The 23,264-nt window shown below is 44.0% G+C and overlaps 2 non-coding genes and 1 pseudogene across 2 annotated transcripts; all 3 read right to left on the reverse strand.

Moving 5' to 3' along the window:
• Positions 1–570: 570 nt before the first annotated feature.
• Positions 571–1,062, reverse strand: LOC149254632 (protein ALTERED XYLOGLUCAN 9 pseudogene; annotated as a pseudogene).
• A 15,942-nt stretch (positions 1,063–17,004) lies between these two features.
• On the reverse strand, positions 17,005–20,414 carry LOC149254633 (25S ribosomal RNA). The gene has a single exon (XR_016267775.1). It is a non-coding gene; the product is annotated as a 25S ribosomal RNA (ribosomal RNA).
• A 247-nt stretch (positions 20,415–20,661) lies between these two features.
• On the reverse strand, positions 20,662–20,815 carry LOC149254634 (5.8S ribosomal RNA). Its single transcript, XR_016268099.1, has one exon. It is a non-coding gene; the product is annotated as a 5.8S ribosomal RNA (ribosomal RNA).
• Between the last annotated feature and the right edge of the window lie 2,449 nt (positions 20,816–23,264).

The raw sequence follows: 23,264 nt of genomic DNA on the forward strand, positions 1-23,264 counted from the left end.
GCCAAGTAGCCCAATTGTATTGAACAATGAATACCTGAGTGACATCTTCAGCAATGCAGTTGCCTTCAACTTGAGTTTGTGACTCCACTGCTATGACCTTGCTGAGAAGCATAGAGCTAGCAGGCGTGCCCTCTGATGTTTTCCTTGTATTTCCCTTGCCATTTATAATATCCATGGAGTGTACAGGCACTTTCCTGTGAGAGTAAGGAAGGGAAAAGTGGGTGATGGATAATGTTGTATATGAATGGATGGATGGCAAGTCCTGCACCCCAAGCCTTAACGAGGATTGAACCCAGGCCTGCATGGCCATAGCCATTCCGTGGAAGACACAACTTTGCTCTACAATTTAATTATGCTTGTGTAATCTAATGCTACTACTGTCCGTTCTATCTTAGCGGTTTTCATCAGCATAGTGTGCCTTTCAATACCTTTCAGATGGATTAGATTTTGTTGGCCCGATGTGGGTCACAAGTAAATGGTGTTCCTGAATAATCACTGCGAATGACTTTTTAACTTTAGGCAAGCACAAAACTCGTCCAAAACTATATCCATTTCAAATCTCTCATGATTTTAGATGGATTCAGTGGATTCTAGTATTAGTTCTAACAATGAGAGAACCATGTACTGAGCCTCTGAATCCCCGGCAATGGCAATCCATGAGCCATTGAGGAGATCCCAAGTATCGGTCTTGTTCAATCTTTGAAACCCACATCTAGATTCAATAGCCTAAGCATTCGAGTGCCATGTTCTAGATCCATTGAACAATGAACTATTATTATCATCCAAACCCTTGTTCTCCTCCCAGTCTACTTTATGGAGGACTGACTCACAGGGCATTGGGGAATTTGACTTATCTATGCTAGGAGATTATGTAAACGAAGAAAAAATATCGGAGATACTTGGAAAATAGGGCATGACATGAACCCCTACTGCTAAGGTTATGAAGAGAGTCATGCTAAAGAAGAGCACTCTGTTCCGGCTGAGGTGCCACCCCGCCATCCCCATTGGAAGGAACAAAAAAATGCAGGCTGCCAATATGCCCACCTGGATGCCATCAACCATGGTTGCTCTTCAATCCGATTGAATTTTTGGATCCGGGCACATCTTCAAGGGCTCCAAACCAAAATCCTTCGTGTGCTCAGAGATGTTGGTCGGTACTACGACTTGCATCGATGAATGACTCGATCCCGAGATGTACTGGCACCGTACCTTTGAAAATATGGTCAAACCAATCAAGATTTTTCTAGTGGAAGAATGGTAGATTTAACCAAATGCGAATGGAATACGGACTCTTATCATAAGTGAAGGCCAGTAGCCATGGGTGGGGACTCACATCAAATGACAAACGACATGCCCGAACGGGTTTACACGTGTAAACGACCCACCCGAACGAGTTTACACGAGCAAACAACCTGCCCGAACGAGTTTACACGGCAAATGACCCGCCCGAACAAGTTTACACGAGCAAACGACCTACCTGAACGAGTTTACACGGCAAACAACCCACCCGAACGAGTTTACGTGGGCTCTGACACACGATCGAAATGAAGGTACAAGGGAGAGTCGGGAAAATGGGCCACACGAATGTGCACAAAGCCCATCCTCGGTCACAACTTATCATTTTTTATATGCCCACCTGTGCCCTAGGCTCCCTCACACGACATGACCCGACCCGACACGAACCGCCCGAACGCGTCTGCACGGGCATCCACACACGACACGTCCCGACCCACCTGACTGAAATTTGGGGCTTTCGTGTGTGCACGACCTGAACAAAGGCACGAGGGAGCGTCGGGAAAACGAGCCACACGAACGTGCAGAAGACACATAGGCGATCACAAATTAGTGTTTTGGGCATGGCCACGTGTGCGAGGGCACCAACACACAGCACGACACGACCCAACCAGCCCTGGGTGAGCCGAACTGACCCGCCTGAAGGCGTTTGCATGAGAACCCACACACAACATGACCTGACCTACCCGAATGAGATTTGGGGTTTCCATGGGTGCACAACCTGAAAGAAATTTGGGTTTTCCATAGGTGCACGACCTGAATGAAGGCACAAGGGAGAGTCGGGTAAACGGGTCGTACGAACGTGTGGAAGACACACAGGGGGTCACAACTTAGCATTTTTGGTATGGCCACGTGTGCCTGAGCACCCACACATGGCACGGCATGAACCGAACCACCCGAATGGGTTTGCATGGGCACCCACACAAGACACGACATGACCTGACCCGCCCGAATGAAATTTGGGGTTTCCATGGGTGCACGACCCGAACAAAGGCACGAGGGAGCTGTCGACAAAATGGGTCGCACAAACGTGCAGAAGGCACATGGGTAGTCATGTCTTAGTATTTTTTTCACAACCACATGTTCTCGATCACCCACACACGGCATGGCATGACCCAACCCGACTCACCCGAACGCCTTTGCATAGGCACCCACACACGACATGCCCCGACCCACCCAAATGAAACTTGGGGTTTCCATGGGTGCAAGGCCCAAACGAAATTTGGGGTTTCCATGGGTGCATGACCCGAACGAAGGCACAAGGGAGCTTCGGGAAAACGGGCCGCAAGTGCAAAAGACTCATGGGCGGTGATGACTTAGAATTTTTGGCACGGCCATGTGTGCCCGAGCACCCACACACGACACGGCATAACCTGACCTACCTTGGGCGAGACAACCTCACCCGCCCGAACGAAATTTGGGGTTTCCATCGATGCACGACCCAAACAAAGGCACGAGGGAGCGTTGGGTAAACAGGCCACATGAATGTACAGAAGTCACACAGACAGTCATGACTTAGCATTTTTAACATGGCCACGTGTGCCCAGGCACCCACACACGACACAGCATGACTCGACCCGCCCTAGGCAAGCTAACCCGATCCGCCCGAATGAAATTTTGGGTTTCCATGGGTGCACGACCCGAACAAAGGTGTGAGGGAGCATCGAGAAAACGAGCCGCACGAACATGTAGAAGACACACGGGCGGTCACGACTTAGCATTTTCAGCACAGCCACGTGTGCTCGGGCACTCACACACGGCATGACCCGGACCACTCGAACGAAATTTGGGGTTTGAATGGGAACACGACTCGAACGAAGGCAAGAGGGTAAGAATATCTTTGACTCTAATACATAAATATACCTAGTGTAACATGCCCTTAAGGTCTTCAACATTTTCTTTTGACTCTTCGACTCACCTATAACACTTTAACATGTGCTAGGCCTATTTCAATGAGCAAGAAACTCAATGATAAATAATATATATATATATATATATATATTTCTTTTCTTGAATAAATACAAATATCAAAAGTACATTTATGAATACTGAACCCAGTTACACTTTCTTCAACACCCCCTCTTAACTAGGGAGGTATTCATAAATCATTACAAGGTGTTTGGCTATTTTTCAATCTTGAATAATTCACATAAGAGAAACCGGATTGGCAACCCATCTGTTATAGCATCATATTAGCCAACATTGTTCATAGCAAGGCCTTGACTAATAGCTTTATCTCTCATAAGATCAGAGCACAATGTTGGTGAGGCCAATGGATTATAAACACCTTAGTCATTGTCTCTCAAGGTACATACCCACCCAGGTGTTCCCTGAGTATGACCTTCTAGGACAATTCTTGTCTTGGGTTCCTAGCCCTCAAAGAATATCGCTCCTCTTGCCTACTCTTGTCTTGGATGCCCTACACATCCTCAAAGAGCATCAAATTTTATTGAAAATGCAACAAGATGATGGAGCTTAGTGAAAAGAAGTCGCCTTCACTAAGTGGGCCCGCATGTTATTTTTGGCGCAAAGTCTATTTTTAAACTATGTCTATTTTTAGACATATGGATCACGGTCTATGAGTTGCAAGATGATATTTTTGGATGATTGGTCATGTTGGTAAAAATATATGGACTTCTATTTTTAGACATATGGGTGGAGTCTATTTTTAAACTTCTAGGCTAAAAATAGAACAGTCGAATATTATTAGCTCTTAATAATATTTGGACTATAAACATTATCTTATACTCTTGTAGCACTTCAGTTCGAGCTACAGATGTGGCACATGCAACTGCTAGAAGGAAATACACTTTTCTTATGGGTCAGTTGAGCTTTTGCATGATGGACTTCAGTTAGAACTCAAGAGATTGAGTTTGGTGGAGTTGATTGAGGAGTTGATGGAGTTGTGTTCAGTTTGACTTTGTTGAACTAGTTGTATTTAGTCTAACTACAGAATACACTAGTGATGAGTGATGTGAATTAATTATTAATTAATTCACTAATTATTAACTCATAAAGCAACTAAAGAATACATCAGTTAACTCAGTGCATGGACAGTTCAGTGGAGACAGGTGTTAGAGGTGGAGACTACTATCAGTTGTGACTATAGCTGTGCATGAGATTTGCACAATCAGTGATTGAGATTTCCAATGAGGATTGCGCAGTACAAGCCAAGGAAAACGAGCTTGGATCATTCCTATTCTTACTTTGGATTGCGCAGTAGAGGCAGGCAAACAGCGGAGGAGATTTGAACCTATGACTTGATTCAGATCTGAGCTAGTTTGTGTGTAGCAGGTGGAGATAGTACTGAGTACTTGTGACGAGTATTGTACTATGTATTGTTACATGTTCTCTATCATTATAATATATAGATAGTTGGGGGTTTTTAGTTGTATGCTTTCCCCGGTTACATACTATGTTAATGTGCGCATGTGCTTGATGTTTCATTGTTTTTAATTCCGCAAAATTGATGATCAACGTAGAGGAGGTTATGTATTATGCATGCATTCTGCAATAGTGTATAATCAGGATAATCTCTATGAATAAGTGTTATATTATTCAAAATTTCTACATGGTATCATAGTAGAGTTGATCATCAAATTTATTATTCAGAAAGTGGTTACATTTTATTTCTTCAAGCAGAGTTTGTAATCGGGCCAGGTAGCCTCTGGATTCATCCTTCTTTTGGAAGGTGAGATATCTAGTAAAATCCCATACAATCAATCTTTGTACGAGAAATACTTTGTTCTCACGAATTTTAGATCATAAGCGGTTGAGTTTTGAGCTGGTGGAATTCGAATTTGCAGCAGTGTTTTCTTGGTGTCAAAGTTGAAATTTCTTTCAACGGATTGCGATTGGAGTATGCTCTTGAAGGCAACTCAAATTATATTTCATGGAAAGACAGGATGGAGTCTGTGTTAGATGAAACTGGGCTGAAGGAGTTCATAGACGTTGAGGTCCCAAAGCCTACTGATGCTGCTCACGTTGGGGTTTGGCAAAAGAAGACAACAAAGTGTCAAAGGATTCTGTTGGAGGGCATGAAGTATCACATTGTGTCAATCCTGCATGTAAAGGCTTCTCCATACTTGATGTGGAAAGCGTTGACAGATTTATTCCAAAGCAAGAGTGACCAGAGGAATTTGGCGCTCAAGGATAAACTCAGAAACATTAAGTGTGAGAAAGGAGACAGTATGCCCAAGTATCTCACGAAGTTCACCCAATGCAGGGATGAGCTGGGAAGTGTGGGGGTGACTGTCGATGATGAGTACTTGGTGAGCTTGGATCTTCTTGGTCTTCTGAAGAGTTGGCATTCCTATCAGGACTCTATCAATGGTCAGGAGAAATTTCCAGGATGGGAGAGACTTTGGTCAGATCTTGTGCAAGAGGAGATCAAGTAGAATACCAGGAACGGATCTTCATCAAAGGCACCTGATGAAGAAAATTGTGATTTGGCTGCCAAAGCAAAGACGAGGAAGAACAAGAAAGCTTCTCAGTCTAGTGTGAAAGGCAAGAAGCAAGACATGTCTAAGGTGAAGTGCTTTCACTGTCACCAGCATGGACATTATGCCACAAATTGTCCGCAGAAGAAGAAAAATAAGCAAGCTTCTAGATCTGCAGCGGGAGAGGCCTTAGCCTTGCGGTTTGAGCTAGATTTTTCGTTGATCGCATGCTTGGTGTCAAGTGTGATGGGATCGGTATGGTTCTTGGACAGTGGTGAGTCTTTTCACATGACAAGGGATCGAGATTTGTTTTCTGATCTGGAGGAGAAAGATCTTGGAGTGCACATCGAGATGGGCGATGATGGTAGATATAGTGCGACCAGTATCGGTACCATTTCCTTTGAGAGAGAGTTTGGTAAACCCTTTGTATTGAAGGAAGTGATGCATGTTCCAGGATTGAAGAAGAATCTTATCTCTGTGGCGATGTTAGAAGACAAGGGATATGATGTTGTTTTCAGCGAGGGAAAGGCTTTCTTGCGCAGTGAGACAACTGGAGAAACCGGGAAGATAGGGGTTCGAGTCAGGAACCTTTATCAGTTTCATGTAGATGGTTGCGTAGCAATGGCATGCAAGGCAGAAGGATTGGTGAGCCCGGATGATGGAGAGCTATGGCACAGGAGATTGGGCCACCTTCACCATGGAGCCTTGAAGATACTGCAGCAAATTACTACTGGGCTTCCTAAAGGCACTCTTGCATAGTCAGATCAGTGAAAGGGGTGTACTTTGGGAAAATTTGTGAAAGCCACCTTTCACGAGAAGGATAGTCGTACCACAACGATCCTTGAGAGAATTCACACAAACGTGTGTGGACCTTTCTCAGTAGCTTCGACAACAAAGCACAGGTACTATGTGATCTTTGTTGATTATTTCTCTCGAAAGTGTTGGATCTTCTTCATGTAGAAGAAGAGCGAGACATACTCAAAGTTCTGTGAGTTCAAAGCACTGGTCAAGAAGGAATCAGGGAAGAAGGTGAAGGCTCTTAGAGCGAAAATGGTGGTGAATTCATCTCTGGCGAGTTCAAGGACTTCTATAGCGTAGAAGGGATTCTAAGAGAGCTCATAGCTCCCCATAACCCACAGCAGAATGGGGTTGCTGAGGAGAAGAACAGAACAATCATGGGTTTTGCACGGGCGATGTTGCATGATCAGGGCCTACCCCTTCACTTATGGGTGGACGCATGCAATACTACAGTATATGTGCAGAACCATTGTCCTCACAGGATACTTGGCATGAGTACACCCGATGAGGCTTATTCTGGTAAGAGGCCTGATATTCCTCATTTGAGGATTTTTGGTTCTAACGTTTACATGCATGTGACGAAGGATTCTAGGAAGAAGCTGGAGACAACCGTAGAGGTTGGGATATTTGTGGGGTACACTGATACACCCCACAACTATCGTGTGTATTTTCCAAATAGTCGCAAGACTGTTGTGCGACGGGATATCAAATTTCAGGAGGAGAAAGCCATGAAGTGTTTGCTTGAGAGGGATCCACACTTGCATGCAGATGAGGAGCTATTAGTTCCTAAGGATGAGCTTCAGGACATGGATCAGCCACAAGATAAAGTTCATGGAGTGGAAGAGACCACTCATGCAGCGCCAACAATCAGAGGGCGAAAGCACACTTCATAAGCTAAGCGACTGGCTCAAGATACAGAGAAGATTGTAGGGACACCTACAGGACAACGCAGACAGAGACATTCACCTGATCGGTACACTGGATACATGGCTCTTGCGAGCAAATGTGTTGTGACTGAGCCATCCTCTTTTGAGGAAGCTGTGGAGGATCCCACATGGGTAGATGCCATGGTGGAAGAGTATGATTCGATTGTTAGAAACAGTGCATGGGAGATTGTCCCAAGACCAGAGGGGAAATCATTGGTGGGTTCGAGATGGATCTACAAAGTGAAGTAGGCAGCTGATGGGAGTGTGGAGAAGTACATGGAAATATTTGTTGCCCGAGGCTTTTCATAGATAGAGGGGATCGATTATGAGGAGACCTTTGCACCTATCGCAAGGTATTCTTCCATACAGACGATTCTTGCTCTCTCAGTGCAAATGGGGTGGCACATTCATCAGATGGATGTGAAGACTGTGTTCCTCAACGGAGTCATTGAGGAGGAGGTGTACATAGAGCAGCCTGAAGGTTTCGATATCTTTAGCAGCAATTCACATGTGTGCAGGCTCAAGAGAGCGTTGTATGGGTTGAAACAAGCACCACATGCTTGGTACACACGGATAGACAGTTATTTCACCAGACTTGGATTCTCCAAGAGTGAGGCGGATCCTAACCTATAACAGATTGTGGTGGAGAGTAAGTTGCTTATCATTGTACTTTATGTAGATGATTTGATTTTGATAGGAGATGAGCTGTTGATGCTTTGATGAAAGGAGGATCTTGCTAGGGAGTTTGAGATGAAGGACTTGGGCCTCCTTCATTATTTCCTGGGATTGAAAATTTGGCAGTGCAGTGATGGACTATTTGTTTCTCAGGGTAAGTATGCTCGGGAGATACTGGAGAAGTTCAACATGCATGGCTGCAAGCCTGTTGATACTCCTCTTCCTGTAGGTTGGAGGAAGGAGGATGCTACTTCAGCGGAGGTAGTGGATGCCACTATTTATCGACAGTTGGAGGGGTCGCTTATGTATCTGGTCAATACACAACCCGATATATGCTATTTTGTTAACCAACTTTCACAAGCTATGGTTAAGCCAACCAAGCTCTTCTGGAAGGCATGCAAGCATGTACTACATTATCTCAGAGGCACATCGGGATATGGATTGTGGTACAGACAGGAGGATGAGGTGAAGCTATGTGGCTTCACAGATGCAGATTGGGCAGGGAGCCCAATAGAGAGAAAGAGAACATCTGGAGGGATTTTCAGTATCGGGTCAACAGTAGTTTCTTGGTACATCAGGAAGCAGAGATCCGTGGCACTTAGTTCAGCAGAGGCCGAGTATATGGCAGCAAGTTTGGCTGCATGCGAGGCTATATGGATGAGGAAGATCCTGGTCGGGTTGTTCGGGTCACACTTGGAGCCTACAGTGATTTATTGTGATAACCAGAGTTGCATTAAACTCTCGGCTAATCCAGTATTTCATGATAGATCCAAGCACATCGACATTAGGTACCATCATATCAGAGATTGTGTGCAGCGGAGAATCATGTTACTTTCATACATTCCAACGGAGGATCAGGATGCTAATATCTTGACGAAGGCGCTCACCAGGAGCAAATTCGAATACCACCGAGGTAGGATAGGGGTTGCAGATAATCCATATCTTGTTGAGAGGGAGTGTTGAAAATGCAACAAGATGATGGAGCTTAGTGAAAATAAGTCGCCTTCACTAAGTGGGCCCGCAGGATATTTTTGGCGCAAAGTCTATTTTTAGACTATGTCTATTTTTAGACATATGGATCATGGTCTATGAGTTGCAGGATGCTATTTTTGGATGATTGGTCATGTTGGTAAAAATATATGGACTTCTATTCTTAGACATATGGGCGGAGTCTATTTCTAGACTGCCAGGCTAAAAATAGAACAGCCGAATATTATTAGCTCTTAATAATATTTGGACTATAAACATTATCTTATCTTCTTGGTTCACTTCAATTCGAGCTACAGATGTGGCACATGCAACTGCCAAAAGGAAATACACTTTTCTTATGGGTTAGTTGAGCTATTGCATGATGGACTTCAGTTAGAACTCAAGAGATTGAGTTTGGTGGATTTGATTGAGGAGTTGATGGAGTTGTGTTCAGTTTGACTTGGTTGAACTAGTTGTATTTAGTCTAACTACAGAATACACTAGTGATGAGTGATGTGAATTAATTATTAATTAATTCACTAATTATTAACTCATAAATCAACTAAAGAATACATCAGTTAACTCAGTGCATGGACAGTTCAGTGGAGACAGGTGTTAGAGGTGGAGACTACTATCAGTTGTGACTATAGTTGTGCATGACATTTGCACAATCAGTGATTGAGATTGCCAATGAGGATTGCGCAGTACAAGCCAATGGAAACAAGCTTGGATCATTCCCATTCTTACTTTGGATTGCGCAGTAGAGGCAGGCAGATAGCGGGGGAGATTTGAACCTGTGACTTGATTCAGATCTGAGCTAGTTTGTGTGTAGCAGGTGGAGATAGTACTGAGTACTTGTGACGAGTATTGTACTATGTATTGTTACATGTTCTATTTCATCATAATATATAGATATTTGGGGGTTTTCATCTATACACTTTCCCCGGTTACATACTGTGTTAATGTGCGCATGCGATTGATATTTCATTGTTTTTAATTCTCCAAAATTGATGATCAACGTAGAAGAGGTTATGTATTATGCACACATTCTGCAATAGTGTATAATCAGGATAATCTTTGTGAATAAGTGTTATATTATTCAAAAATTCTACAAATGTTAGATGATTACCCAATCATCCCATTCTTTCTTGCCAAGTGAAGACAAGAATTTTGTGTCTATCTCTTCCCCTTGATTGAGGAAGACATGCCCAAGTTTCCTCTGACAAGGAACTTGCCCAAGCTCCTTTGTAGTTGGGAACTTGGTAGAAATCCCTCTTAGCTAGGGACTTTTCCATTCATCAACAACGTCTTCTTCGTGGGTCCTTCAGGTTCTTGATCACCTTCTTTCCTTCAATGTCATGAAGTCTTTGTTTGAACTTCTTCTTGGCAAGGTACTGGCCATCAATCACTTTCCCTCCTGGTTTGTCATGTCATTGCTCCCTTCATGGAAAGCGGCCTTCTTGATATATATCATGTCCTTTTTTTCATCTAGCTACCCCTTTTTCATCTTGTCTATCCTTCATAATACTTATCACATGGATGCTTAGTTGTACTTGCTTATTCCCATACTTTGATTTAGTGGCCCTTCATGACCTCATCGTGATATTGCTTCAACATCAAATGGTGCTTTTTTTGGATGGCTTCTTCATCATGACATATTTGTAGAGTTGAATCAGTTATCTACACCTTACTATCTCCAAAGCCTTCGTAGGTGTCAAGGGTCCTCTGGTATTTTTCTTCCTTTGTCAGAGTTGCCATGCCTTCTTTCGAGAGATGTTGAGGAATCTTATCAAATAGTGATTCTTTGTGACCACGATGTTCTTCACATCATTGATCTCTTTCTTCATTTGCTTCTTCTTGGATTGATTAGTCAACCGCCTTATACTCCTTATGAGAGCACTTCTTCATGTTGACCTTTACTCCATTGTAGTACATGCCTCTGAGCATATCGTTGGCGAAAGAGATCCTTTTATTCTTGATCATGATTCTAGAAATTTTCCCATGACCCAATATATATGATGACATGACTTAAACTTTGATGCATACATACCTCATCTTGATTATGCTTTTATCATCTTGGCTTTATTTGATAGTTCTCCTCGATTGGTGTAGCCTTTCTTGCTTCATCTGCTCTCGCCTATATATCATCCTTTCTTGAATCCCATAAATGGGACTCCCAATGAGACATATACTCCCTTATGTACAAACCTTATTTTGAAGATTCTATCAGAGGATCTTGAAGACCCTTACCTTGCAAATGTTTCTTCCTTTGATGATGGAGGCCTTCTAAGAATTTTGATCATGATCAATCATTTTTTCATTGTGGATGAGACCCTATAATAGGTATTCTCCTTCTATGTGAATATCTTGAGCTATATCTACACCATGCTCCTATATTCTAGAAGATATCTTTAACCATGCAATATTTTCTATTTCTATATGCTCCTATACTACTCAAAACTTTGAAAGAAGACTTTAAGCAAAAAGGTTGACTTAGTCATAGGAGGATCTTCCTTCTTTTGCTTCTTATCGTCTTCTTTCACTTCTTGAGTTACATGAGCTTCTTCCCTTTTTCTCTTGTTGTTGTTTTCCTTCTTAAGTTTAGGAAAATCCCTTTTGTAGCATCCATATTCTTGGCATACAAATCATTGGATTTTGGACATGTAGTGGTCCCAACCAATTTGTTACTTTCCTTGCAAAAAGACATTGAGTTATACTCATAAGGGGACATATACTTACTTGATAGAGTTTGAGGTGTAGTGAACTTGATTTCTTCTTGAAGACTTGATGGCTTGCCTTCCTTAGATCTTGATGTTCTTCAAGTTGCTTTCTTCAAATGGACTTGCTTGATGACTTGATTCGTAGTGCCTTTCATTTTTCAAGATGGTGTAGCTTGATGTAGGTCCCTCTTTGATTTGTTCTTCTTGTAGGTGCCTTTATACAAGGAATTTATTCTTGCTTCTGTAGTCTTCCATGATGAATGATAGATGGTAGACCTTCTTGTCCTTGATGTGATTGAGACTTCTTGGCTTAATGCTTCAACCTTGGGGATGTTCTTGAGATTCCCTTTCCTTGATGTGTCACCTTAGCTCCAATACCGCATTGAAGAATCTGGGGCAATGGGGTATAGTGGGATTCTTCTAGACTTGATAACAATTTGTGAAGCTCTTTTACAATTTATCTTGTTATCTTAATCTTCTTCTCTTCTTATTAATGAATGTGTGTTTACTTCATCAAACTGGTGCCAAAAACATAAGAACAAGAACACAAGATTTTGGCTCTCTGTGAGGGAAAAACCTCTCTCTCTCAGAGGAGAACCCTTTCGTAAATTTCTCTTATTGAAGCTTCTTATTGGTCATTGTGAAGCCCTAGACCCTTGACAAGAATATCCTCCAAGCACAAGTCAAGTCCTTCCTCCTCTCTGCACTTTGTTTCTTTGGCACTTCATTCCCCACACTTTGTCCTTCTTTCAACTTTTGATAGTCCTTGGTAGACTAGCTCTAGAAGAGACTCCAACCTTTGATCCTTAGCGAGATCCTTTACCAATGAAGAAACCTTCATTCTCTTGACCAACCGAGCCTTTTTCTTGATGTGAGGTTGCAGACTCAATGTCCGTGTGCTTGGGCCGTGACTTCCGTCGCGGGAGGGACATGGAAACACCAAGTTTACTACACCTGGGTGATTTCCATTGCAATGAGACATGGAAACCCCAAATTTCCTACACATGGGAGGCTTTCAACAAGGCGGGACATGGAATCCCCAGGTTCCCCGCAATTTAGCGACTTTTGTCAAGGAGGGACTGGGAGACCCCATGTCACGCCCCTATCCTAGTGGCAGTATTTCAACCACACATAAGCGGGTGTGACACCACTGTACTTTTTCCTTTTACCAATACTTGAGTACATGTTTTGTGCCTACTTCAACACTCAATTAATTTTCCAATAAGTGTTCTTAACAATGCAACTAAAATAACTTACCATAAATTTATCTTCTTCAATTATTCTTTCAACCCGTCGTGTCGTGTGGTCATGGTGCACTACTCGCAGCCTGCACGACACAAATCCACACCTGAACTCCGAACGGTGTCACCGGCACCCAAGTATGCCACCTGTCCACCTGACTTTCCGTTCCGCAGTGCCCAAACTCTGCCCGTCAGTGCGGTCCATAGTGAGGGTGCATGGCCCGCACGCAGTGCAGCTTGCCTGCCCTGTCGGTAACCCACCCCACTCTGCTTGTCCGCACTACCAAGTCCAACCTGCCCACTGTAATCTACCTGTTGGTACGGCCCTCTTACCTACATCCTTCTCTTCCTTCTTTTTTCACCCAACTCCTTCCTTCGCACTTGTTCTGTGATGTGGAAGTCTGAGTTCGATGTCCCTTCATCGAAAGCCATCCTCCTTACTTATACGCATCCTTTTGCACAAGGGTCGTGTCTCTCAGGGATAGCAAGTGTCAGATCCATCAACATGCATACCCGGCCGACCTGCCACATAACCTCAACACACCCCATTCCAACGAACCGCCACATCCCTTCGTGTGCATCGTCGCACCCATGGATCAGATCCAACACTTAGCCAATTACACCCATCGTTGCACGTCACACACCTACCCGCATCCTGACTTGACATCACATGGTCACCTCTTTCATCCGGGCACCCAACAGGGGTTTCTCGTGTGCCTTCCACCGATGACTCGCCCATCGTGCACATATCATGGGGCGTGCGCCCTGCCAACATGGCGCGCCCGCTATGAGTACACCCATCACCATCACGCATAAGAGAATGTCGTGCCAAGTATTCGCATATAACTAAATGCTCAACCGAGTCACATATAACCGAATGCGGGCGTCCGTACTATGGGTTCAGTCTTTCAACTCTCTCGCTTGCTCCCGACTCGAATACCTGACACCCCTACCCCCACCATATGTGGTAGAGGTTTCCAGTGCGATGGGACATGGAAACCCTAGATTTCACACACTTGGGCAGCTGCTGTCATGGAGGGGCAGGGAAACGCCACTTTCCCCGCACTTACACGACTTCCGTCACAACGAGGCATGGAAACCCCAAATTCTAGAGAGACCAGGCAAGCGGTTTCCACCCCGCTGTGAAAAGGAAACCCTGTGTCTACAAGACTTGAGTTGTTCTTCATCGTTCCGCAACATGGAAACCATTAGTTCCATAAACTTGGGCGATTTCGATCATGTTGCGACACAGAAACCCAAGTTCCCTGCACCAGGGTCACGGTTTTCGCCCGGGCAGGAGATGGAGACCCCAGAGGTTCCCGGAATTAGGAAATTTCCCTCATGCCATGAAATAGAAGCCCCTAGGTTCCATGAACTTGGGTAGTTCTCTTTCATTCCACGGCATGGAAACCCAAGTTCCCTGGACCAAGGTCGCGATTTCTATCGTGGCGGGACATGGAAGACCTGAGTTTCCCATAATTGGGTGGTTTCCGTCATGCCGCGAAATGGAAAGCCCCGTGTTCGGTAGAATTAGGCAATCATTCTGTGTAGTGCGATGACATGGAAACGTGAAGCTCCCCAGACTTGGACGGTTGTTCCCTATCGCGCGATGACATGGAAACCCGAAGCTCCCCAGACTTGGATGGCAGTTTTAACCGCAACGCGAGAGACATGGGAACCCCGTGTTTCCAAAACTTGGGTAGAAATTTTTGTCATGACGTGAAATGGATGTTGAGAATGCAACAAGATGATGGAGCTTAGTGGAAAGGAGTCGCCTTCACTAAGTGGGCCCGCAGGCTATTTTTGGCGCAAAGTCTATTTTTAGACTATGTCTATTTTTAGATATATGGATCATGGTCTATGAGTTGCAGGATGTTGTTTATGGATGATTGGTCATGTTGGGAAAAATAGATGGACTTCTATTTTTGGTTCACAGCGGAGTGATTAGAGTCTATTTTTAGACTGCCAGGCTAAAAATAGAAACAGTAAAATATTATTAGCCCTTAGTAATATTTGGACTCTAAACATTATCTTATTCTCTTGGAGCACTTCAGTTTGAGCTACAGATGTGGCACATGCAGTTGTCGAAAGGAAATATGCTTTTCTTATGTGTTAGTTGAGCTATTGCATGGAGGACTTCAGTTAGAACTCATGCATGTGAGTTCTGTGGAGTTGGATGTGGAGTTGATGGAGTTGTGTTCAGTTTGAATTGGTTAAACTAGTTGTAATTAGTCTAACTGCAAATAGACAAGTGATGCGTGATGTGAATTAATTGATTAAATTAATTCACTAATTATTAACTCATAATGCAACTAAAGAATACATCAGTTAACTCATTGCATGTACAGTTCAGTGGAGACAGGTGTTAGAGGTTGAGATTGCTATTAGTTGTGCATGAGATTTTCACATGCATGGATTGAGTTATGCTAATGAGGATTGCACAATGTGGGACAATATCAAGGAAATTGTAGCTTGTGCTCACGTGATTTTCACTTTTCATTGTGCAGTGGAGGCAGGAAAAGCAGCAGAGGAGATTTGAACCTGTGACTTGTTCGGATCTTAGCTAGTTTTGTGTGTAACAGGTGGAGATAGTGCTGGATACTTGTGAGGAGTATTGTACTATGTATTGTTACATGTTCTCAATCATTATAATATACAAATAGTGTGGGGTTTTCAGCTGTATGCTTTCCCCGGGTTACATATTGTGTTAATGTGTGCATGCGATTGATGTTTCATGATTTTTGATGCTGCTAAATTGATGATCAATGTAGAGGAGGTTATGTATTATGAATGTATTCTATAATAGTGTATAATTAGGATAATATCTATGAATAATTGTCATATTATTCAAAATTTCTACAATGGAAACCATGTGTGTCCACTAACTTGGGTAGTAGTTTCCATCATGCCGTGAATTGGACACCCCGAGTTCCCTGGACTTTGGCGGCTTTTCGTCGCCCCACAACATGGAAATCTGAAGCTGCACTCGGGCAATTCAAGGTGTGTCACGACATGGAAACCCAGGTTTCCCAGACTTGGATGGTTTCTGTTGGTGTTTCTGGACATGCCACGACGTGGAAATCGTGAGTTCCCCAAACTTGGGCAGTGGTTTCGAAACACCCCAAGTTCCCCAAACTTGTGAGCTGGTTTGCATCGTTACAGAAACCCCAAGTTCCCTGCATTGGGGCATTGTTGAAAACCCCGTGTTTCCATCGTGCCATAAAATGTGGAAATCGCGGTTCCATCAAGGGTAGGACATGGAAACCCCAAGTTTCTCCAGACTTGGGCGTCACCGATTTCGGCCGTGGCGCGACATGGAAACCCCAAGTTTCCCAGGTTTGGGTGCCAGGATGCGACATGGAAACCCCAAGTTTCCCCCAGCTTGGGCGCCGCTAGTTTCACCATGGCACGACATGGGAACCCCAAGTTTCCCCAAGTTTGGGTGCCCGGGCGTGACTTGGAAATCCCAAATTTTGAGTGCGACATGGAAACCCCAAATTTCTTTTGCCGGTAGGAAGCCCTAAATTTTAGGCGTCGGGTGGAAACCCCAAATTTTGGGTGCGACATGGAAACCCCAAATTATTTTGCACCAGCTAGAAGACCCAAATTTTAGGCGCTGGGTGGAAACCCCAAATTTTGGGTGCCGGGGTGCGGCATGGAAATCCCAATTTTTCCCATGCTTAAGCGCCTCTTCCATCGCAATGCGGAAACCCCAAATTTTGGGCGCTGGGGCATGACATGGAAACCCCAAATTTTGGGCGCCAGAGCATGACATTAAAACCTAAATTTTCATGGGCTTTGGCGCCTTTTCCGTTGCAACATGGAAACCCCAAATTTCCCGCCCCCGAGCAATAAAAAATTGTCGGCTTGAGGAAGAGGCAAAGGCGCGAGAGTGGGAGGGTTGTCCAGATTTGTTTGAATAATGTGTGACAAGAGTGAATCTCTAAATCGAGGCAACCAAGAGCTGAATCTCAGTGGATCATGGCAGCAAGGCCACTTTGCCACTTACAATACCCCGTCGCGTCTTTAAGTCATCTGCAAAGGATTATTCTCAAAAACCATTTGGAATTGAACTTCAAAGCTGCCCTAACCAAGATGCTTCACAGTCTTGGTTTGCAAATGACATGGGCCCCTGGGGGCGACAAAGCGACGCCCCTACTGCGGGTCAAGATACAGTCAAAGAGTGACATGCACCGCTTCTAGTGTGGATTTTGACTTAGAGGCGTTCAGTCATAATCTGACACACCGTAGCTTCACGCCACTGGCTTTTCAACCAAACACAATGACCAATTGTGTGAATCAATAGTTCCTCTCATACTAAGTTGAATTACTATTGTGGTGTGGTTCATCAGTAGGGTAAAACTAACCTGTCTCATGACAGTCTAAACCCAGCTCATGTTCCCTATTAGTGGGTGGACAATCCAACACTTGGTGAATTCTGCTTCACAATGATAGGAAGAGCTAACATCGAAGGATTAAAAAGCAACGTCGCTATGAACGCTTGGCTGCCACAATCTAGTTATCCCTGTGGTAACTTTTCTGACACCTCTAGCTTCAAATTCTAAAAATCTAAAGGATCGATAGGCCACGCTTTCACGGTTTGTATTCGTACTGAAAATCAAAATCAAATGAGCTTTTACCCTTTTGTTCCACATGAGATTTTTATTCTCGTTGAGCTCATCTTAGGACACCTACATGATCTTTTAACAAATGTGCCTTCACAACCAAACTCCCCACCTGACAATGTCTTCCGCCTGGATCAACCCCCCGAAATATGCATTAAGGCCAAAAGAAGGGGAAGTTCCCTGTCTCTGCCCCACGAAATAAGTAAAATAACGTTAAAATTAGTGGTATTTCACTTGCACTGAAAGTGACTCCCACTTATTCTACACCTCTCAAGTCATTTCACAAAGTCGGACTAGAGTCAAGCTCAAAACGGTCTTCTTTCCCTGTTGATTCTACCAAACTCGTTCCCTTGGTTTTGGTTTCGCTAGATAGTAGATAGGGATAGTGGGAATCTTGTTAATCCATTCATGTGAATCACTAATTAGATGACGAGGCATTTGGCTACCTTAATAGAGTCATAGCTACTTCCACCATTTACCCACACTTGGTTGAATATCTTCACTTTGACATTCATAGCATTGGGCAGAAATCACATTGTGTCAACATCTGCAGGGACCATCGCAATGCTTTGTTTTAATTAAAAAGTTAGATTCCCCTTGTCCGTACCAGTTTTGAGTCGACTATTCACCGTCTAGGGAAAAGCCCCCAACAGGGGGCATTCTATGCCTGTAGCCCAATCGACATGCGACTTCCCACCCTCGGCGCAAGAGTAGCTTAGGCAGACTACAACCAACCCATGAGTTGAGGGTGTAGACCCCTAGGCCCAACCCTCAGATCCAATCCTTTTCCCGAAGTTACGAATCAATTTTTATGACTTCCCTTACCTACATTGTTCTATTGACCAGAGGTTGTTCACCTTGGAGACCTAATGCGGTTATGCGTACGACCAGGCATGAACGGTACTCGGTGCTCCAGATTTTCAAGGGCCGCTGAGGGCGCACCAGACACCACAATAAGTGCGGTGCTCTTCTAGTTGTTGGACCCTATCTCTGGGTGAACCGATTCCAGGGTGGGCAAGCTGTTAAAAAGAAAAGATAACTCTTCCCAGGGTCCCTGACGACATCTCCAGATTTCCTAACGTTGATGACTGCCACCATATCCCAGTTTAGGAATATTAACCTGATTCCCTTTTGATGCTCGTGTAGAGTGCACCCTTGATACAAGGCTTCCCCATCTCTTAGGATCGACTAACCCATGTCAAAGTGTTATTCACATGGAACCTTTCCCCACTTTAGTCTTCAAAGTTCTCATTTGAATATTTGTTACTACCACCAAGATCTGCACCGGGGGTCGATCCACCGAAGCTCATGCTCGAGGTTTCCCGACGACCCCTACATCCTCCTACTCATCAGAGCCAGGCAATTGCTCCGATGGTCAAGTATAGGTTGTATGCTTCAGCGCCATCCATTTTAGAGGCTAGTTGATTCGGCAGGTGAGTTGTTACACACTTCTTAGCGGATTTCAACTTCCATGACCACCGTCCTACTGTCTTAATCAACCAACACCCTTTGTGGGATCTAGGTTAGCGTGCAATTCGACACTGTAACTCGACTTTTGGTTCATCCCACATCGTCAATTCTGCTTACCAAAAATGGCCCACTTGGAGCTCTCGATCCCATGGCACATCTCAATGGAGCAGCTGCACCCTCTTACCTATTTAAAGTTTGAGAATAGTTCGAGGGCATTGCGCCCCCAATGCCTCTAATCATTTGATTTACCCGATAAAACTCGTGCGTGAGCTCCAACTATCCTGAGGGAAACTTCAGACGAAACCAACTACTAGATTGTTCGATTATTCTTTCGCCCCTATACCCAAGTTAGACGAATGATTTGCATGTCAGTATCGCTATGAGCCTCCACCAGAGTTTCCTCTGGCTTCGCCCTACATAGGCATAGTTCACCATCTTTCAGGTCCCAACAAGTGTGCTCGCACTCGAACCCTTCACATAAGCTAAAGGTCGGTTGGCGATGCACCCCCCAGAGAGGGGATCTCACCCGTCATCTTCCTTGCGCCTCGTAGGTTTTCAAACCTGCTGACTTGCACACATGTTAAACTCCTTGGTCAGTGTTTCAAAATGGGTCAAATGGAAAGCCTGCCAACCAACACCACAGGCGCGCAGGTGCACATGGCCCGCCACAAGGGCGCATGCTTTGTTCCTTGACCACCACAGCAGCAAACCAACAGGTAGTAATCCACCTGCACTTGTGACGATGCAGCAACCCATGTTGGTTTGCACCTCAAGTCGAGCAGCGGACCAACCTGAGCTATTCCACATCTGACTGAGACGCATTAACAGCCTCCATCCGCTTCCCTCCCAGCGATTTCAAGCACTCTTTGACTCTCTTTTCAAAGTCTTTTTCATCTTTCCCTCGTGGTACTTGTTCACTATCAGTCTCTTGCCCTTATTTAGCCTTGGACAGAATTTACCACCCAATTAGGGCTGCATTCCCAAACAACCCGACTCGTCGACAATGCCTCCCGATGTGACGGGGTCCCGACCCGATGAGGCTGTCACCCTGTCAGGCGCCCCCTTCCAAGGGACTTGGCCCAGGTCCGCCACGCAGGACGCTTCTACAGACTACAATTCAGGCAATGTTGCTGCCTGATTTTCATGTTGGGCTCTTCCCGGTTCACTCGCCACTACTAGGGGAATCCTTGTAAGTTTCTTTTCCTCTGCTTAATTATATGCTTAAACTCAATGGGTGTTCTCACTTGAGTTGAGGTCACAAAGTTGGAGCTAAATCCGCCCTACCTGATGGGAGGACAAGGGAGAGCAAAGCAAGTTCGAGCAATGCCACACAAAGCCCGCATCAATTAATGTTGATTGCCCATCCAAGGGGACAAGATCACCGCTCGTCAATGCACACCATGAAACATCACTTGAGGTATTTCAGCCAACCGCACCACATAGGGCACGGACGACCAACTCCACTGCTCCTTAACATATTGCAGGGAGTGAATTTTAATGGGATGCGACACCCAGACAAACATGCCCTTGGCCGAGGCCTCAGGCACAAATTGCGTTCAAAAACTCGATGATTCACAGGATTCTGCAATTCACACTAAGTATCGCATTTCACTACATTCTTCATCGTAACAAGAGCTGAGATATCCATTGTTGAGAGTCGTTTCCACGTATTACCGACAAATTTGCCACAACACTGAATATGGGCACCCTCCCACGACAAATGTAAGGCCAAGGGCCAAAAGGAGGAAATGAAGAAAAACACATGAAAGTGTTAAAATTGGAAACCAAGGAAAAACTTCATGTGGGTCAATCTTATTCATGGATGATAATATTTTTATTAGATTCCTCTGATTGAGAGGTGTAGGATTGATATAAAGATCATCCGATTCCGATAAGTATTCATGCAGATATGAATTTATTTTGATTATGGAATTCTTATCAAGCCAACCTACAACTCATGTAGGCTCAGAAGCCCAACAGTTGCATCTATTCAAACACCAACATTGTGTATAAATACAGGAGGACTTTTCCTCATTTGGGCTCACTCATATCATCACATCTCTTTCTCTCTATGCGTGGAAAAGATTCTCTTCTCTATCGCGCAAGAAAGGGTCTCTCTCTCACACATGTGAAGCCAAAAGTTGTTGAACCTGAAGCTGCAACTACATAAGTAAGGTTTGACCTGCGTGGACTAGAAGATCTCCTCATCTGAACTATGTTGTAGGTTCATCTAAAACTCCTCTAAAAGTTGAAACGTTTGGTGGTGGAATCAAGTCAATCCGACGGACGGTTTGCAAGCTATCGACTGCCCTAATTCGAAGGAAGCTGCTGAAACTGAAGTTGCAACTGCAGAAGTGAAGTTTGACCTGCATGGACCAGAATATCTCCTCATCTGGACTATTTTGTAGGTTCATCTAAACCTCCTCTAAAAGTCACAACTTTTTGTGGTGGAATCAAGTCAATCCGACGGACGGTTTGCAAGATATCGACTGCCCTAATTTGAAGGAAGTTGCTGAAACTGAAGCTGCAACTGCAGAATTGAAGTTTGAAATACGTGGACCAAAAGATATCCTCATATGAATTGTGTTTTAGGTTCATCTGAACCTCCTCTGGAAGCCGCAACTTTTGGTGGTGGAATCAAGCCAATCTGACGATCGGTTTGTGAGATATCATCTGCCCTAGTTTGATGATGAAGCCTCTAATGTTGATGTTGTTGATCTAGGGTTTGCTACTACTGATATAAATCAGATTTATTGTATTATTTCTCTCTACTGAATTATTGAAGATAAAATGAGATTTGATCAAAGGGTTTCCCCACACATTGTGGGGTTTGTCCCTAGCTAGCTGCCACATCTTGTGTCTTTTGTCTTGGCTTGTTTTCTGTTGATCGTTTAATGTTTTATCTGCACTTTACTTTATGTACATGTGATCACTAATATGTGGAATATAATAATAAAAAGAAGTAAACTGTTATAAGCATAGAACATACCATAACTTAACATGGTATCAGAGCTAAGGTGAAGACAAAGACCGAGCAAGAGCAAGAGCAATCACCGAAGAGAAGATTGGCAAGGCTATCCTAAAAGAATGATAGGGTCCTCAACACTCTTTCCTGCCAAGGACAAGCTCCGTGAGAAAGCTGACTATCACGGATGGAATATGCCTATCGATCTAACCCTTGAGGATCAAGGAGTGTTGGATCATGTGAGAGGCAATATTTTTGAGCCTCCATCAAATGCACCTCCTGCTGCCAAGAACAAATGGAAGAACGGAGAAATTAAAGTGAAGAAGATCATCCAGGACTCTATCGACAAGCGCTTGGTGGCCTACATCTCTGAACTAGACACCTCCAAGGAAATCTATGATAGAATAGTGAGTTTATTTAAAGTTAATGATGCAAATCAAGTTTTGTTTCTTAGAAATAAGCTGAGGGAAATCAAGAAGGGTAAAGATGAGAGTATGCAAGCATACTTCTTAAGAATCACCAAGATCAAGAACGATATCCTATCTATTGGGGGGACTATTACTAACAGAGAAATGGCACTCACGACTCTTGGAGGATTACCATCTGAATGGTATGTGTTTAGGACTACTCTTCTAAATAATAATGTAATTGTTTCGAGGAATTAATGGCTATATGCATACAAGAAGAAACAAGGGTAGAAGAGCAAGAAATTCCCTTGCCTAAAGGTCCTCCTACTGCCTTTTCTTCTCATGCTAAGAAAAGAAATAATTCCGAGACTGAATGAAAAGGAAAGGCAAGACCTAAGGGTGGAAGAAAAGGACAATGTTACATCTGCGATAAAGCAGGTCACTATGCAAGGGAGTGCTCTGATAGAAAGGACTCACACCGGCACGATGATCAAAATCCCTCTGATGGCAATCAAAGGAATGGAAAATTCAATAGCAAAGGTAAAAGGAATGTTGGAAATCAAGGAAGAGGACAACCATTCAAGAAGGCTAGAAATTCTAGGATGTATTAAATGCACCTGACCTCTGAAAGAACCTGGTGTCCATCTCAGCAATGGAAGACAAAGGCTACAAGGTAACCTTCAGCGATGGCAAGGTACGTATACGAAAAAATAATGTTAAAGATGCCTTTACTCTT

The sequence above is a fragment of the Pinus tabuliformis genome, chromosome 7, assembly GCF_031772625.1.
Source record: "Pinus tabuliformis cultivar Carrire ecotype Pingquan chromosome 7, CPIR1, whole genome shotgun sequence".
NCBI lineage: Eukaryota > Viridiplantae > Streptophyta > Pinopsida > Pinales > Pinaceae > Pinus > Pinus tabuliformis.